This window comes from Plecotus auritus (genome assembly GCF_963455305.1).
Source record: "Plecotus auritus genome assembly, chromosome: 8".
Classification (NCBI taxonomy): Eukaryota; Metazoa; Chordata; class Mammalia; order Chiroptera; family Vespertilionidae; genus Plecotus; species Plecotus auritus.
Genome location: NC_137782.1, coordinates 147801264 through 147820179, shown reverse-complemented (window position 1 = coordinate 147820179; position 18916 = coordinate 147801264). Strand labels below are relative to the sequence as shown.

Below are 18916 nucleotides of genomic sequence, written 5' to 3'. Positions count from 1 at the left end.
ATGTTTCCACCCCTTGGGCCATTTGCGTTTTAATAGAGAACTCTTTATAGCACAAAAGCCTTCAAGACCAAAAGAAATTAATCTCTGAAAGTAAAATTTGAGATATTATGAGAGTTCTGGGGGCAAAGAAGAAGGAACTTTTTAAATGGCAGTCCTTCCTACCACAAATTACATATACCTATCATAAGACAAGCTTTAATATGGAAAACAGGAATCATTTAACCTCATTATTTCCCATAGGAAGTAAAATTTATTTAAATAGTCAAAAATATCAAAAGATTGTCAAAGCATACAAAATCATTTACATATTTTGAAAAAATATATAACATGGCTCTTCATTTTGATATTAAATCACTGTATGAAATGTCACTTTGAACTAATCATCTATACCAAGTAATCTTTCTCCCAATCCTTACTAAACAATTTATTCAGATTTGTGTGAAGTATACAATAATAAATGACATCCATGCACAGATATGGATATAGTGCCTGGTACAGCATCAGATGTTTTAGGGGTAATTAATAATATTGATGATGGTGAATTTTCCTGAGCTGAGCTAGCTGTCAAAATTCCATATACCCATAAAGAGACTGAGATGATGATTCAAAAATGTATAAAGAAATATACCTTCCCATGAGACACAGTGGGTGAAATAAATGACATAGCTGGATAATTATAGACCCTAGCTTATCCAATGGTTTTTCTTTTCTTTTTTATCACTTCATGTATAAGAATAATAGATCTTGACTTCCCTTTCTTCCTTTTTATTTTTTATTTTTGTAAATTCTACCCCTGAAACTATAGTTAGTTATGTGTAGAAGTTAGCAGGTAAATAGAAATGCTGAACACTCTCAAATCCTAGGACTGATTGAGTTACAGAAAGTGAGCTCTTTCTTCCCTATTTTGCTTAATAAATAAAATAAGAGAAAAAGTTGATATAAAAAAAAACAGCAAGGAAAGAGGGAAATAAGATTCCTATGTCCAGCCTGTAGAATTCTAAAATGAATTTTGACCACCCCAAACACAACTAGAACAATTGCTTATCAGTGGTAATGTAGATATGCTGTTTTGTAAACCAGGTTACATTTCCCTTTTATGTAGGCAGCATAGTTATCTTTACTTTAAAGTGTCATTGAAAACTGGAGAAAGAGGTATTTCATTCTCATTGTATAACAAATATCTACTGGATAATTATATATTCTATCTATTAGGAGAAAAAGAACATGTGAAAAGTCATGTATCCTCAAGAATTTATAAAGACAAATATTCTGATCATTTTAGCAATCTGCTTTCTGAATTCTCTGAGTCTTGATCATGCCACCTTTCTATATACATTGGCAGGAGCAATAAGTGAGTTCACTCCGAGTAGCCATTTTCTTAGAAAAGTAGCCTTTCTATGAATGAATGAAATATCTTTGACAGTCAAAACAACCAAATATAAGGTTTTAGGACTGTTATTCCTTTTAGCTTAAAAGAATTGATGTATAGCTAACTTTTTTTTTTTTTAACTACAAGTAATGTGATCTCAGACTCCACTAGAAATAACGATGTCACAGACAAAAGAAATTGTAAGTTGAGTGTCACAGAAAGAGCAGGTGCATCCTCAAGAGGGGAAAAAAATCTTGTTTTCCTGCAATTATCTATTTTAATGAAAATAAATGAAGGAGAAAAACTCACAGGACCGTAACAACATCAGTATCTTCTCTCTTTCCCCTCCCAGTTTGCCCTGAAACTGAAGCAGCTATTTAACCTCCTAAATTCTTGAATAATCTGCTAAGTAAGCCCTCAGCAAGATAAGTACTGAAATCTGAAAAGAATCTTACTGATTGGGTTTCGAAAGAAGCCATTCAACCTCACAAGAGTAACTCTTTAAAATTGAGAACTGAACAGTAGGTAGATTTCAAGAAGATGGTGGAACAGATAAAGGAAGCATAAGAAATGCAAGGAGAATCTTAGGTAATAGATGTGAGAAAGCAGTCTAAATACAGTGGCTGCAAATGTACTTTATGCTACAATTCAAGAGATCAGATGAGGAGACATTTAGAACATTATAGTCCAAAATAAGAAATTAAGATACTTGGATCAGAGAAGGGGCTAAAGTATTTCATAATTGCCCTCTTGTTCCATTTATATAAAAAAGAACAATGGGAAAATTGCAATGGTTTGGAGAAAAGTGTAAAAACAGCAGAAGCCTTGGAAACCAGATGGCTGGCTGATGCTATGAGAAATTCCAGTGTGAATACCCCAATGAATACAACCTGTCTAGGAGTGAGGTGAGTGGTGAAGTGCTGAGGATCATGCTCTTCATTTTTTCTGTACATTTTAAATGGTCTCACCTTTCTTCATCTATTCTCCATCAGGAACACTTTCCCTCTCTCTGTAATACATATTTATATTCTACCGTTCTTCAATTCCTAACTCTCCTTTAAATACCCTCCTGTTTTCTCAGCCAATGGTGCCAAAAGCAAATAGAGGGTCAGTTAACAGTAATTCACTTCTTGCTCATTGATTGCTGCAGATAGTGTTTTAAAGAAGCAAGCAAGGTGCAATTTACCTGACCTGAAGACTAGCATAAAGTTTTTTAATGTAACCATGCAAGTAGTTAGAAAATACCAATGGAAGAAAATGGGCTTGAGCTTTGTAGGAGACAAGCATATGGGAAGAAGAATGACAAGAGGGTGAAGCAAGCAAGACCAAAGGCACAGCCCAGCCAGTGCGGCTAAATGGTTGAGCATTGGCCCATGAACCAAGAGGTCACCGGATTGATTCCTGGTCAGGGCACATGCCCGGGTCTCTGGCTCAATCCCCAGATGGCGGCATGCAGAAGGCAGCTGATCAATCTTTCTATCTCTACACCTCCCTTCTTCTCTCGCTAAAAATTAATAAATCATATTTTAAAAATAAAAAAGAGCAAAGGCACAATTATATGAGAATGAGGTGTTCTTAAGAGGAAAAGTAGATTGCAGTTAAAGAATGTAAACTATATCATGACCTTCCTGTGTGTAGGATTTCCCAATGGTTTCTCATTAGAACAGGAATAAAACGTAAATTATTTTCAAGGCCTTGCATGATTTAGTTGCCAACTAGTATTCAGATAGTCACTTCCTATGCTTTCTTCCTCTTTCATTTCCATCCAGCCATTAACCTTCTTTTATTTCCTGGGCCACTCCAACTACTTTTGCACTTGATAGCATTCAAGTCTTAGTGTTACCTCTTATAGAAGCCTTTTTTTTAACCTCTTCCTCCTGATTGTCTTTATCACATTAATTTTGCTTTCTTCTGAGCTTTTATTACTGCTAAAAGTTACTAATGTCAACTTGTTTAGTGTCTCCCAAACTCCAGTGCTTTATTTCAGACACAGCATGGTTTCTAGCTTGGTGCTACCCAAAGTAGCTGGTCTGTGAATTGTTTAACAGTTGGCCAGCATGTGAATTTACATAGTGCTTCATTCATCAAGGAAGTTTTTCTACTAAAATGTCAGACGAACTAAATAATAAGCCTAGTGATATGGTTGGTTATATTCTAACCTAGCTTCTTAACTGCTCATTGATCTCTAACAATTTATGGACTATTGTGGTCTGCAGACTATACTTTCAGTAGCACTGGTATAGCTTCTAAGAGAGCCTGGAAGGTTTCATTCCAGCAGAAGCTAGAAGATAACAAAATGTGAATGGTTTACTAAATTACTTGATAGTTTTGGTGGATCATTTATAATTATCTTGCAAGTATAATAATCAGTGATAATTTGTTAGTGTGAAAGAAGTGCTTGTACCTAGCTTGAGAAAAATAGGTGATGGCCCCAGAAAAGTTTAGGTAACTCTATTAACAGCTTTTAAGACCAGGATAAATGAAAGCCTGGGAGGAATTCATTGAAACAGTTGGCAAAGCTTAGCACCAAAAGTCAGTAGAAATAGGATATTTACCTAGGACACACAAAAGTTACTAAAATAAAGAGAAGATATGGGAGTTCTTCTATGACATCTAAGGTGAATGTTATTTTGTCTTTCCACAAAAGATCAGCTAACTGTGCATCAAATAGAAAATGGACACTATAGTCAAAGAGGTTAGGATGTCTGGGAAACACTTTTCTGCACTCCAATTACCATAAGTGGTGAAGATTTCCAAAAGTAAAATGTTTAAGATTCCAATAAATCATTAAAAATACAATAGCCAAAATATCCTAAATTTTTGGAGTATTTCTTATATTTGACACACTGTGAAACACCCATTATGTCAATGAATTCTCTCAGTGATCCTTTGGGATTAGATACTGCTATTGTTCACTTTAACTGAGGCTTAAAGAGGAAGCAAGTGGCAGAGTCATTATTTGAACACAAGATGTCTTTTTTTTTTAAAATATATTTTATTGATATTTTACAGAGAGGAAGGGAGAGGGATAGAGAGCCAGAAACATCGATGAGAGAGAAACATCGATCAGCTGCCTCCTGCACACCTCCTACTGGGGATGTGCCCGCAACCAAGGTACGTGCCCTTGACTGGAATCGAACCTGGGACCTTTCAGTCCGCAGGCCGACGCTCTATCCACTGAGCCAAACCGGTTTCGGCACAAGATGTCTTAAATGAGAGTTGATGCACTTAACATCTATGCACATGGTCCTTCCTTATATAAAAAACTCAACTGCATACAAATGTCAAATTGCTATATTTAACATCTGAAACTAACATAATATTGTATATAAATTATACTTAAATTTAAAAAAAAAAATCACAAAAGTACAAGACAGAAAAAGGGTCCAGGAAAAGTCTGTATTCCCATATACCATTGGCCTGCTCATGAATGAAACATGAGATTGAATACAGGCTGATATATGGTACAAAATAGATTTTCATCAGATGACTATTAAAGCCTAAATGTCTAATTAGAGATCTTCTTCTTTGGATTTTCAAAACTATTCAGGTTACCAAGGGCTCATAATAAGAAGGAAGAGATAAAAACTTTTCAAACTTGAGTCCTACTGAATCAAAATCTCTGAAGTTGGGAATCTGTATTTTTTGAAAGCTTCCCAGGTGATTCTGATGAACCGATAAGTCTGGAAATTATTGCCTCAAGTTTATCCTTCATGAAGAAGTAGTTGAAAACCTGCTTAATGCCGACTTGGTGTTAGGACAGTGGGAGAAAAATAAGGGAAAGTGAAAACATTAAATTGAAACAACAATCCCCACAATTGTTCCCAGGTACTGCCTGCCAAAGAGAATTCTTTCTCACACTGCTTTACTTCTTCCATGGCTCCGAGGGGCTTTGCAGCAAAATGACCCAAAGAACTAAATAGAAGAGTTACTGTACATTCTCCAGGTCCGATTTATTCCCTTGGAGGTATGAATGTCCTGGAGATAAATAACCGGAATGAGCAGAATATCATTCTTCGGACAGACAGTTGAAAGCCAGCTGGCAGCATCATCACATGCTGACCAGCACAATGTCACATTAAAGTGAATAGACCTGACTTCATGAGCAAGTTTTTCATATCAAAATCACATGTATTAGGGATATTATGTTCTCATGATGAGTTGATATTCTGCCTAACATTTTGGCATGTCACTGTGACTCTTGTTCTTATAAAGCAGAATAATGGAACTGCACATCAGGAATCTTTGGAATATAAAGAGATACTGGGAAAATCTCAGGAAGCAAGTAGGTATCAAGTTAAGGATCAGCTTCATGTTCTTCTTTATGCCAATTTGTGGCTTTTTAGGACAGCTTGATTTCATATCATCCTGTGTTCATTGGTCATGTATACCTATGGAAATATACTTATGCCATGGCAATCATGATACTTTATATAATATCTAGTATTGCAATATCATATAATATCTTCTAGTATTGTTTTCAAGTTAATTTAATCTAAAAGAGGTTAGGAGAAACAGCAAGAGTTTTTAAGAAAGTCAACATAATTTAACATGATTTTATTTCTTTATCTTTAGATCTGGATGCTATGCATGGTATCTTACATCATTAATAACATTAAATGATGGGGATGCTGATAATAGCACACCACATTTAAGGAAAGTAAATCCTATAAGGAAGTATTAGAAGAACAGTTCTCAATATCTATAGTTTCCACTGAGCTTGAGAGTATTTACAAAAAAAATTCCTGCTACCTAACTCATAACTATAAAAGTAGAAATGAGAGGACAGTGATGCTAGATGTTTGCCTAAGGTTGACATATAATCATTAGAGGACTGTGAGAGTTGTTTATCGAAAACAAGTCTAGCTATTATCTGTTTAATTTCTTTAATGGTAAGGGTAAGATAACTCTACTTGTCTTAGAACATTTCAAAATATTATCAGTTGCATATACATGCCAGAAGCAAGAAAATTTAACTGTCAACAGTTGCTAAGAAAGGATAAAATTAGGACATATAACATAGGGAGAGTGATTTAAGATGTTTCCATTCAATAAATGTACACACTGTCAAGTTGCATGATACTGAATGTACAAAATGTATGATTCATTTTATTTAGCAAGAGTTAAAATCAGATATTGATACTTGGTGCCAAAAAACGTTTGGATGCTTATCTGAAATTCATGTGTGCTTCCTAATCAGCAAAATGGTGTGGAAAAAAACTCTAATTATTTTTTTTTTGAACTTTTGACATATTTGCTTCCTCACAGACAAGAAAGTAGAGTTGGGTACATCTACCAAGTGAGAAGAAAGATTAAGGAAAATGATGGATAAACATTTATAAACTTGGCAAGTTTCTTTGGGGTTTGGTGCAAATGAAAGACAGAGTTTAAGGCTATTTCTCATTTCATCCAAATAAATCTCTGTAGTCTGGGTTATACATTTAGGGGGATATAATCTAAAAAATGCTTTAAATCACAACTTATTTCACTCAGATGGATTTAGTATGGCTGGAAGGCTCTGTTCAGAAAATAAAGGTTTTCAGATTATGGCTGGTTTTATCAGAGGGTGAATCTTTGCTCAAAGAGAGGATCAGAGATGTGAAGAAAGGTCCTGGCCAGCAGTGATAGCGGTGGAAGGAAAAATGAAACCTAACACAGAAATGTTCTCTTCAAAGGATGCACCCACTTTGTTTTTTCCCTGGATGTGATCTGTTCTCATTGCTCTGATGTATTCCCCTGGTCTGAATGCCCACAGCCAGGACAAATCTTGGAAAGGAAAACTAAGACTTTGGACCAGTTCATTAAATCTTTATTAATGATGTATGGCTCTTTGTTTCTTATTGCTTTATATAGGCTTGCAGGGGAGATTTTGAAGAGGATCGTCTCTATTCTGTGCATCTGATCTCTGCCTTAGCAAGCATCCCAGAACTTATTTGGGAACAAGTAGAGAAATGGAGTCAAAGGTGAAAATTAGCATGAAGGTGATTTATTCTAGTAAAACTTGGGCAATGCATCCCTGTCACACTGTCTGCTGTCAAAATGCCACTGGCCCTTTTATTTACTTCTTTCAGTACCTACTCATGGTAATCATCAATCTTAGGAATTGGCACTTTAATTAAAACCTAAAGGGAAGTAGTTGGTGTGAAATTTGTGCACATGAGTAAGTACACATGTGTGAATGTACACAGTTATATATTGTTTGGAGTTTGTGTGTGTGCATATATTTTAACATATTTAAAATATATACATACTTCTAAACATCATTATATTTTATACACTAGGATTTGTTTAAAGTCATGGAAAAACTAGTAATCACATGGACACACATCTGAAATTATAATAGATGAGTGCATTTTTTAAAGGAGACCTACTGTAAATGACTTCAAAACAAAAATTTATTGGAAAAGTGTAACTTTTGCCTAACTTTTATGCAAGATTAGGTGCCTATAGATTATATTTATTTTAATAATAAAACTTGAAATGATAGGGCTGACTCTGGCCAAGCCAGAGAGCAATTAGATCTGAAAATATCCTCAGATAGTGCAATGCCTAGGGAACCAATATCTGTTTCTACCTATGTGAGACCTCAGGTTAGATTTTTCCACACAGAGCCCTCCCTCAGTCTGATGATAACATTTCTGGTTTCCCTCCATCCTTTTTATTAGTGGCATTCTCCATCTGGAGCCTGATTCCTCCCTTCTGCTATCTCCTGGATAACCAGTCAGATCCCTCCATCTGGCACCCCAGTGGAAATACTCTCTTCTAAAAGGAACTTTTCTCTATAAACTCCAAACCCCATTAGACATCTCCTTTCAAGGAAATGCCTTTAATTTACTATCATGTTGGATAATGTCTGTCTCTGCAAAGGTTAGATGAGGTATTCTGAGAGGAATATTCTTTTAATTAGGGCAAAGCCATATGATTATCATATGGCCAATACAAATGATCATCTAATGGAATGTCAAGTTCCAGCAACGCAGTCAGTGATACACAGAAAGTAAAAAAAAATAATCACTCTCTCCAAGGAGTTCACACTCTTTTTGAGTCATCTCCCAACAGTGCAAAGAAGTCTGTGATATTTTTGCAACAGTGCAAAAAAAGTATGGAGTTGCACCTGGCTGGGGTTGCTCAGTGGTTGAGCATCAACCTATGAACTGGGAGGTCATGGTTCCATTCCTGGTCAAGGTGTATGCCTCGATTGTAGGCTCAATCCCCAGTAGGGGGTGTGCAAGAGGCAGCTGATGATTCTTTCTCTTCATTGATGTTTCTATCTTTCTCTCCCTCTCCCTTCCTCTCTGAAATCAATACAAATGTATTTTTTAATAAAATATGGAGTTGTGATTTTGTTCTGATTTCATTAAGCTGAAATGCCAAATTGACTGTTTTCACCATGCAGGGTTTATACCATGAAAACTTATCCATCAACCCCCCTCATCCCTTCCATAAGGGACCCTTCCAACAAGCCATAGTCACCTTTACATAGTGGCAGAAGAGAGGGTGAATCTGGAGATGAAAGTTCCGGGCCAGTTTTCTTGAGTCAGGAATAAATAAAAAGGGACATTTATGATGGCTATGGAAGGCATTATCTGCATTGGAGTCTTCTTGGACAACAGAGTATTACAAAAGTAGGGATATGTGATATTTTAGGAGCATCAGAAGAAAAAGGAAGTCAGATGTAGTAATGAAATAATTAATGGATGCTGTTGTGCCGTGTATGTCTAGGTTGAATAAGAAAGAAAGAATATAACAAGAATGAATATGCTTGTTATAGTCCCTCAGTCTCCATTCTCTGTCTCCCAGAGATGGAGTAGGTCAACTGTGGCATTTGGAAATCATCACCTTGTATAAGATGCAGATAGGTCTGGTTTGGTGAATTGTGAGGAGAGGGGAGTGTATGATGGGCTGTGAGAATGGCTTGTGTGAGAGTGGGAGATGACAAGTTGTAGGAGAGGGAGAGAAAAACCTTGTGTAAGGCCACAGAGACTATTGCAGGGGCTGCACGAATTCATTTGCTAGGGTAAACAAAATTCTACAGACCTGATGGCTTCAACAACAAAAATGAATTTTTCCTCATAGTTTTAGTTACTAGTTCAAGATCAAAATGCCAGCATGTTTGGTTTTTTCTCAGGCCTCTATGTAGTTTGCAGAGGGTCACTCTCTTGCTACTTCTTCACATGGTGCTCTCTCTGTGCCCACATGCCCCTGGTATCTCTGTGTATCCAAATTTCCTCTTCCTATAAGACACTAGTCAGATTTGGTTAAGACCCATCCTAAGAGCTTTATTTTGCCTTAATTACCCCTTTAAAGGCCTTGTATCTAAATACACAGCCACATTCTGAAATACTAGAGGTTAGGACTTCAGCATATGAATTTAGAGGAAACACAATTCAGCTCATAACAACCACTATACTATATACTCTTAAAATGCTGTTACCAAATCTAGGACTTAGCTTGGTCTTAATTACCTAAACAGACTGTCAAATTCCAAGGTTGGTGTTTGTTTGTTCTTCTCTCTCAGCATTTTACCAATACTGACTCTAAGATATTTGGGATATTATTCCATGAATTTACTATTTCCTCCCATTGTACGACTTTTGCTTCCAGTTATATTAAGCTATTACTGATAACCACATCAGTAATATATGATAACCACATATAACTTTTCAGTCAAATGTTTATGTCTCTTTGTTATTTAGCTTAGATTAGGAATCACAAATGACAGTAGTCCCCCATCCCTAAAGGCATGGGATACATTCCAAGACCCCTGGGGATGCCTGAAACCTGGAGTAGTATAGAACCCTATTTATACTGGTTTTTTCTATATGTGCATATTCCTTATAGTTTCTCTTTGGCATCTCCAAATTGCTGGCATCACTCTTCTTGCTCTTGGGAACCACTGTTAGGTAAAATAAGGAATAAGGGCAACTTGAACACAAGCACTGTAATAGCACAACAGCCAACCTAATAATCAAGACAGCTACTAAGTGACTAATGGGTGGGTAGCATACACAGCCTGGATATGCTGGAGTAAGGGGCAGTTCATGTCCTTGGCAGGACAAAGTGGGACAATGGGAGATTTCATCATGCTACTCAGAATGGCATGCAATTTAAAACATGAATTACATATTCTTGAATTTTCCATTTAATATTTTGGACCACAGTTGACTACACTAAGTGAAAGAGTGGGAAGCAAAACTGTGGATAAGAGGAGACTGCTATAAATGTCTGCGGGGATTGAGCAGGCAACACAAATGATTAACCTGGCCCAACATAGGCTAATAAGAGTGTCAGAAACTATGGTGACCTGGAAGTCAGAAAGCACATGACTCTTCTCAAGGAGGCGGTGCTGCAGAGCTCTAGCTGATTGAAGCCATGTGGAAATCCCAGAGGTACTAGAATTTCTGATTTTTTTAGAGAACCTGGGAGTACAGATTTTTAACTGAATGCTTACCAATTTTAAGTTTTGTGAACTATTTCAAATAAAATAAAATGCTGTGTAGTTCCCCAGTTTCTATCACCTCTTTAGGATTGTATCTTCCATCTATTAGAAATGCTATTTCCAAGCCAATGGTCAATATAAAAATTCTCATGGAAACCAGAAAAGACTTGAAATGGGTGTTCCTTCATGGAAGGAGATGGAGACATTTTTATTTTCCAGAATCCATCTTAGGTGAAGCACTGTGTATGTTTCATTGAAAAATGCTATTAGAGTGAAAAGGAACCTACAAGGCATTCTTAAGCAATAAAAAAATATTGCTAAACCATAAATCACAAGAAGGAGAAAGGCTAGGGAAAGAGGAGGGCAGGGGAAGAGAAGCTGACACAGGTGAGCTATGAGATGTGTCTCAGAAGGGGGGTAATGGTCTAAGCAATTAGAAACTAGCAGAAATGCCTCATGGAAGTGTGTATACTTGGGCAGGGATTAATAAGTAAATAGAAACACAACATTTAATTTTAGGATGTTTAAGGTAGAAACAATATTTTGTTACATTTGAGAAACAGGAGAGGTTCTTATGTGAGAATGGAGGCCATCCTTCTGTAAATTTAAATAAAACTCATTGGCATCTCTAGTTTGGTATTATTTCTGGTTGAGTTACCTAACCTTGTGATTGTTGTCTAACTAAGAAGAGAAGGTAAGACAAAAGAAAAACACACACGAAAAAAGCCTTTTGTCTGGAGCAGAGATCCATAAACGTTTCTAAGGACCATGCAATCTCTGTGCAAGCCCTCGCCGTGGTCATGCATGTTTATAGACAAAGAATAAACATGTGAGCATGACTGTGTCCTAGTAAAAGTTAATTTATAAAAAGGTGGTGGGCCAGATTTGGTCCATAGGCCATAGTTTGCCAGTTCCTGGTCTGCAGAGAAAAGACACACTAATCTAGACTTGGGTAAGAGAGGAAGGATGAAGCTTCCAGAGAGTGGCCCTATAGAGTGCCAAGCATACTACTGGTCACCCTCAAAATGATTAATATGCTTTGTTGAAACTCTATGAAAGTGAGAAGAAGGAATGAAACAGTGTGGCAGGGAGATGATGGATTGGTAATTTTTTTTTTTTTAAATACAGAAAGAAGTGTGTGGTACTCTATGGGAAAAATAAAATCTAAATGAAATGAGAGATGGAGCCTATTGGAGAAGGCTAATTGGAAGAAGAGAAGCAAGCATGGAGGTCAAATCATTCAGAGAAATGTCACACATCAGGGGGAAAGGATCCAGTGGTGTAACAATAGGTGATGATATAAAAGCATTGCAATGAAAAGGCTAGTAAAGGGGACTTGGGCTCTTAATTCTCCTGGGGCTATTTCTCTGAACCAGGAGCCCATCGGCCTCATTAAGCAAGGCCTGCATTTTTTCCCAGCAGCTGCTCCAAATTTCTTACTCTATCTCTAATCCATTGTTCTAAACCTGAGAGGAAGATGGAAAAATGAGAAATGCTAAGTGGAGATAGACCTCTACTTGTGTTTCTGTGCCCTTCCTCAGCGCCAGGCCCAGTTGACATCTCTCCTTATTTCTGAAAGCTCTGCGCATTCCAACGAGATATGGATGATCCTGTAGGCACAGTGTGGTGTCTACAGAGTATTAAGCCTTGCAGATGTCATTAAGGCAATGCTCCCAGCTGATATAAAGAATGCAGACAGCAGGAGACCCCAAGAATTGAGTTTATCAAGGGGACTGTTAGTCATCTTATTATCTACTTTAACAATTTGGGGATCACCAAATCACATTACATCATCACTCCCTTTCTGCCAATGTTTCCCCTTTTTTTACAAGACCCACCACTGAATCATTTCACAGTATGCTTTAATGACAGTGCATGTGGGAGTCACTGTGGTTTCATAACAAAGCTGCAGCTGCCAGGCTTGTCGAAAGAATTACAAGGTCTCTTTCCCAAGCACAGTGAAGTGAATATCACATCAAAAATAACACCTAGGATTTAAAAATAAAGGATGCTTGGATACACCTTACAAGAACCAGATTCTCTTTTCGTTTTGCTTCCAGAGTGATTCCTCAAGCCCTGAGAAGGTCCTTTTGAGTGAAGTAGAATATAAGGTAAGGATTTGCTTAAGGTAGAACCAATTGTACTCATGGCCTCCACCCCAAACAAGTCCAGCTAACATCTTATTCATGCCCATGTGCAGTATCTGGCTCAGTGACTCAAGATAAGAGATGCTCATTAAGTGGGAGGCAGGTTGGATGAATAATTACACATTCCCCTTGTGCTTCTCAGGTTTTGGAAGGGAACTGGTTAATGTCCTCCTGTTATTTCATTTTCATTTTGAAATTACCATTGGGATTGGGATGCATTCCAAAGAGAGGTTTTGATTTAGCAGTATGAAAACGAGGCAACCTACTTTCCTGTTTTCAGTCAAATGTGAACCATTGCTAAAGAAATATTTTGAATTGGTAGACAACTGGATACTACTTCTGTATGCCAACCTATAGCCTATTAACTGGAACCTTGAGTATTTTTTTGTGAGGCTTATACTGTAATAAGTACTAATCACAACTTTAATTATGTTATAACTAGAGGCCCGGTGCACAAAATTCATGCACGGGGGTGTGTGTCCCTCAGCCCAGCCTACACCCTCTCCAATCTGGGACCCCTTGAGGGATGTCCGACTGCCCATTTAAGCCTGATCCCGGTGGGATCGGGCCTAAACGGGCAGTCGGACATCCCTCTCACAATTTAGGACTGCTGGCTCCCAACTGCTTGCCTGCCTGCCTTCCTGATTGACCCTAACCGCTTCTGCCTGCCAGCCTGATCACCCCCTAACCACTCCCCTGCCAGCCTGATTGATGCCTAACTGCTCCCCTGCCAGCCTGTTTTCCCCTAACTGTCCTCCCCTCCAGGCCTGGTCACCCCTAACTGCCCTCCCCTGAAGGCCTGGTCACCCCTAACTGCCCTCCCCTGCAGGCCTGGGTCCCTCCCAACTGCCTTCCCTGCAGGCCTGGTTGCCCCCAACTTCCCTCTTCTGATGGCTTGGTCACCCCTAACTGTCCTCCCCTGCAGGCTTGATCGCCCCCAACTGCCCTCCCCTGCTGGCCTGATCACCCACAACTGCCCTCCCTTGCAGGCCTGGTCCCTCCCAACTGCCTTTCCCTGCTGGCCATCTTGTGGTGGCCATCTTGTGTCCACATGGGGGCAAGATCTTTGACCACATGGGGGCAGCCATCTTGTGTGTTGGAGTGATGGTCAATCTGCATATTACTCTTTTATTAGGTAGGATAGAGGCCTGGTGCATGGGTGGGGGCCAGCTGGTTTGCCCTGAAGGGTGTCCCAGATCAGGGTGGGGGTTCCCTTGGGGCGTGGGACAGCCTGGGTGAGGGGCCTGTGGTGGTTTGCAGGCCAGCCACGCCCCCCTCGCTACCCAAGCAGAGGCCCTGGTATCTGGGGTTTATTTATCTTCTACAATTGAAACTGTGTAGCCTGGAGCAGAGCCAAGCCTTCTGCTTGCTCTGTGGCGGCAGCCATTTCTATTGGGATTTATGTATCTTCTATAATTGAAACTTTGTAACCTTAAGCAAGGCCTGGGCCAGCCAAGGTGTGTGGAAAGCTTGGCTTCCTCCATCACCAGGGGCATCCTAGCCTCCTGCTCTTTCTAGCTCCATGGCTGCCGCCATTTCTGTTTGGATTTATGTATCTTCTATCATTGAAACTTTGTAGCCTTGAGTGGAGGCCGAGGCCGGCAAGGGCAGGCAGAAAGCTTGGCTTCCTCCATTGCCGGGGAAACCCAAGCCTCCCTCCTGCTCTCTGTGGCCGTAGCTATCTTGGTTGGGTTTATTTGCATATTCACTCCTGATTGGCTGGTGGGCGTGGCGTGTGGGTGTAGCGAAGTGATGGTTAGTTTGCATATTACTCTTTTATTAGATAGGATTATACAAGTACCATCATGTGGCTAGCTAGATGTTTTCTCAGGCTGAGGAGAAGTAAAGACTTTGGCTCTTCTTGATCATACTTTCTCTATGTTCCTCCCTTGTCATATCTCTACTTTTTCTCTAGGTAATTAAAATCTATGAAATTTATGACTAAATTCAATAGTTAAATAATTTATTGTATAGTTAACAGATAAACTCTACTCTTCACATAAAATTTTAACTAATGTAATGTTTCATTTGCAGATTTGAAGCCAATTATGGTACCAATGTACTCTTATCCCAATTAAAAATGTTGAATTAAAATAAATTGACATTAAGTATCAGGAAAATCTGTCACTGGAACTAGCAGGTAGTATTTGTTAGCAAGCTAAGTTTATGTATGAAAATTGTTCCAGTGGAATTATTTTTTGATTACTGTCAGGTAACATACACACACACACACACACACACACACACAGTAGTCTATGCTAAAAGCTTAGGCATATATCTGATGTAAGGAAATAAATTAGCACTCTTAAAAAAAAGGTTAAATATACCCCTACAATTTAGGATTACTCAGATTAAAATTTTAAATTTTTCTAGATATCATCTTCTCGGCATTTTTGGTCTTGTTCCTTTCCCAGAAGGTCTTTCACCTCTAAGAAAAAGTTAAAAAAAAAAAAAAAAAAAAATCAAAACTCTTGGTAAGGTTGAATGCCTGGTCTGAACCAGTTATCTCTGCTGCTTTGTTTCAGTATGTCACAGGAGAGGGTCACCATTTACAGTCTTAATGGAACTTTAAAAATTATAATTCTGCCTGACTGGGCATGGCTCAGGCATCAGATCTATGAACCAGAAGGTTGCATTTCAATTCCTGGTCAGGGCACATGCCTGGGTGGTGAGTTCAATCCCCAGTGGAGGCATGCAGGAGGCAGCTGATCAATAATTCTCTTTCATCATTGATGTTTCTCTCTCTCTCCCTCTCCCTTCCTCTCTGAAATAAATAAAATATATTTTAAAAAATTACAATCCCCTCTTCTTTTTGTTTTATTCATTTTCTCCATTTTTATACTTTCTATACTTTAATTAAAGACCCTGAGTGGAAAAGTGCTTTGTACTGAAGAGTAAGGACTATACACAATTGATGTAAGATAGGGTAGAAATCAGGCTGTCCCAAGAAAAAAAATCAAAATTATCTCACAATTTTATGGGCATCTGTAGTTTTACCTCCAGATGTTTTGTAGTATTTACCTGCTAATGGATCTGTGAGTTGTATCAGATCTTCATTGCATGTTACTCAGTTCAGTTCACCTTTCTGGGCTCCCCATCTCATCTCTTTCATCAGAGTTCCATGTTGAAAAGAATCCCAAATATTTCACTTTATATTTCTGCCAAAGTGGAGATTGCCTTCAAGCAGCCCTGCAAAGACATCAGTCAGCTTCTGTTTGAATCCAGGGAAAGAGAGCTTGCTGTTCAGCTAGCAACACATCCCACTTAAGGGAGGCTGCAGTTCCCAGCCCTTATCCTGAATCAGGGGCCCCATTACAGAAATGAAGCCAGACTTTTGTTGTCTGGAAGCAGGGTTTCTCCACCTCTGCAATCTGACACTCTGCGTGGGATGAATCTTTGTTGTGTGGGGCTGTCCTTTGTGCTGTAGGATCCCTGACCTTTTCTCACCAGGTGCTAATAGTATCCCCCCACCAACCCCCTTGCTCACTCCCTCCATCAGCTGTGACAATAAGAAATGTTCCCTGGTGGGGGGGGGGGGGTTGCCCCCAGTGGAGGACCACTGTCTAAAGAATATGAACATAGCTAGTTTATGGCAAAGCTTGGGCTCAAACCCAAGCTTCTATTCTTTTATCTTTTTTGTACTCAACATAGGCTCTCATTTATAAGAGATGGCTTTCGATGTACGAAGAGGACAGAGTGCAGGATCGCCACTTCTAAAGGGTTGTATATAGTGTCTGGTGTCACTCAATGGACCTGCTTCTCCACTTTCACAATACAAGTGCTCACCAGATTAGGGAACTGGGCTACATCTATGAGTCTCTTTTCACCAACATTTTATGACTTTATACATCACATAATGAAAATATTTAAAGGTGATCCATCATGTCACCTCTGCCTGCCTAAACTGTCTTATTACTTCTTAGACACTCTGGGTTTGGCTTTTAGATGCACATTTTGCTTATTTTACACCCTGCTGTCTGATTGCCCCTCACTAACTTTGAAAATATATGTGAATTTGTATTAGGATTCTTATTGATGTTTTTTGATGCTTCGATTAACAAATGTGCCTAAGTTTTGAATTGTCTTTCTCAATCATATTTTTCACCACGAACCCTATTATTGTTAGTGATAGATTTTGTGGAAAGTAAGGTTTCTAGAACCACCAGATATTATGTTATAGCTGTTAATATTTGTATAGAAAAGTCAAATAATGCCAAAAATAGCCCTGGGTTTCTGTCTCAAAATCTTTAGAACCTTTTCTTTATCCCTGATGTTCTAAGATTTTATGATGTTCCTTTATATGGGTCCCTTTACATTTATTTCACTGGCCATTCAGTGGGTACTTCTAATATAGTTACCTTACTTTCATTTTTGGAAAAATTTCTTGTATAATTTCTTTGATAATACTCTCACCATTTTTTTCTAGAGCTTCTATTAATACAGTGAAAGTGGGAGATTTAAAGGAAACTTTCTCGGTTACATAATCCAAACTATAAAAATAGAAGTGAAAGGAGACTGATGCCAGGTGTTAGCATAAGAGTTGGCATATATTTGTTGGAGGTTTATTGCAAACAAGTCTTGTGGTTATTTGCTTAAATGTTCAAAAGCTAAAAGTCAAAATAACCAAAATAATGTAGATCATTTCAAAAGCTCATTATTTACATAATATGTTTGAGCAAGAAGACATTTAGACTACTAAGAGTTACAGGAAAAGGATACAGGGTAAAATGAATGAGAAGGTTGCCCTTAGTCAGCCCGTGTTGCCGTCCCCTAGTTGCTGAGGGTGTGGGCTGACAACTCATAGCATCCCCTTCTCTGGAGAATTGTTCTGGACAACCAGCAGCTGCCTCTTTTGCGTGGCTGTGCACCTATATATCCGGGGATCAGAACTCAGATAATAACTGACTGACGTGCGGGTTAAAAAGGCTGAACCCGCCCTAGCCGGTTTGGCTCAGTGGATAGAGCGTCAGCCTGCGGACTGAAGGGTCCCAGGTTTGATTCCAGCCAAGGGCACATGCCTGGGTTGCGGGCTGGATTCCCAGTAAGGGGCGTGCAGGAGGCAGCCAATCAATGATTCTCTCTCATCACTGATGTTTCTATCTCTCGCTTCCTCTCCCTTCCTCTCTAAAATCAATAAAAATATATTTTAAAAAAAAAGGCTGAACCCTTACTTCAAAGTGGGATTGATTCAGTGGTACAATGTGTCTTCTAGGCTTTTCGCTATGGGACCTGACTGAAGGAAGTCTCCAACAGAGATCAAATTATTGTGTAGGCATCTTGCCCTGCCCTAGCCTGCTTCCCTCCTCTCTTCTGAAACCACTCCCTCAACTTATCCTTGAACAGGAGTCCCCAGCTCAGGCTCTGTTTCCAAGGTACCTGACCTAAGACAGCAATTATACTTTTGTTTAATTTTAATTTTAATTTTTGTGACATCATCACAGATGTCCCCATCCCCTTACCCTTGCCTTTGCCCTCCTCCACCCTGCCCCCTTCCCTTTGGCCATCACCACACTGCTGTCTGTGTCTGTGGGTTATGCACATATGTTCTTTGACTAATCCCCTTACCTGCTTTCAAAGAGCTCTTCTTCTGCCTTTGATGATTTCTGTTTATAATGTCATGTTCTTGTTACATGAATGCTGTATTTTTAATTGTTTGTTCTGATTTGTGTACCATCTCGCTTTCTTTTTATCTGTTTGGTTTTGCTTTGGGCTTTCCTTCACAATGAAGACTCCTCACAAATGCCTGGTGACACTGTCTTTCCATTCTATTTAAGGTAGGGACACCAAAAAAAAACAGTTAGGCAGCTCTGTGTGAATGGTGGCGTTATCTTTGGTGAACATCACTGGTAAAACAAAGTTTGATGGCCACTGGCTTATGATTAGATAGACCCAAATATCTGATCTTTTCAGTGGCTCATTTTCTCTGGAGAAGGGTTTCCTTCTCTCTTACATAGGTTGTTT

At 38.9% G+C, this 18916-nt stretch overlaps 1 pseudogene across 1 annotated transcript in view; it reads right to left on the bottom strand.

Moving 5' to 3' along the window:
- Window positions 1-15324: 15324 nt before the first annotated feature.
- The window catches only part of LOC308256696 (neurofilament light polypeptide-like), a 113904-nt pseudogene continuing 110312 nt past the window's right edge, over window positions 15325-18916 (bottom strand). Inside the window, exon 5 of the transcript in view lies at window positions 15325-15383. The product of the transcript in view is annotated as a neurofilament light polypeptide-like (transcript). The remainder of the gene's footprint in view (window positions 15384-18916) is intronic.